This window comes from Pteropus medius, unplaced genomic scaffold, assembly GCF_902729225.1.
Source record: "Pteropus medius unplaced genomic scaffold, Ma_sr-lr_union100, whole genome shotgun sequence".
NCBI classification, from domain to species: Eukaryota; Metazoa; Chordata; class Mammalia; order Chiroptera; family Pteropodidae; genus Pteropus; species Pteropus medius.
Genome location: NW_024349803.1, coordinates 32,493 through 33,095, shown reverse-complemented (window position 1 = coordinate 33,095; position 603 = coordinate 32,493). Strand labels below are relative to the sequence as shown.

Here is a 603-nt window from a genome sequence, read left to right as displayed (position 1 = left end):
TAATGGCTTTATCGTGTTTTCTTCACTCATTCAATATCAGCTAACATAACTGGATAGTGTTGGATATAACGTCAAAATTACCAATTTAGGGACTTATTTATTTTTATTTTTATTTTTTTTTAGGTGAGGCAACCCTTGGTTGACCTCACAGATTGCAAGGACCTTGTCAGTTTACAATCCCTTATTTTTTTTTTTTAAATTTTTTATGCCTACAGCACCTGGTTTTCCTAGGTGGTCTCCAATCCAAGTACTAACCAGGCCTGACCCTGCTTATTTTTCAAGATCAGATGGGATCGGGCTTGTTCAGGGTAGCATGGCCATAGACTTAGGGACTTATTTTGCTTCCAAACGTATTATTTCTTAGGACACCACTGATAGGATTTGAATAAAGCATACTCATTCTGTGTATGCAAATATAAATATTCATTTGATTTGCAAAAATGGCTCACCATTAGCAGTGAACAGGGCCACAAACACAACTTATAACATGGTAACAGCTACAAGCAAGACTGATTACATCTTGACCAGTTTTCTCCTACATGCTTCTATCCCAGGTCCTGGAAAAGTCGACCTTGACCTTGTACTCCGCCTGCCAGGATTTCC

The 603-nt window shown here is 38.3% G+C and overlaps 1 pseudogene; it reads right to left on the bottom strand.

The window, feature by feature from the left end:
* Positions 1-206: 206 nt before the first annotated feature.
* On the bottom strand, positions 207-325 carry LOC120582479 (uncharacterized; annotated as a pseudogene).
* Between the last annotated feature and the right edge of the window lie 278 nt (positions 326-603).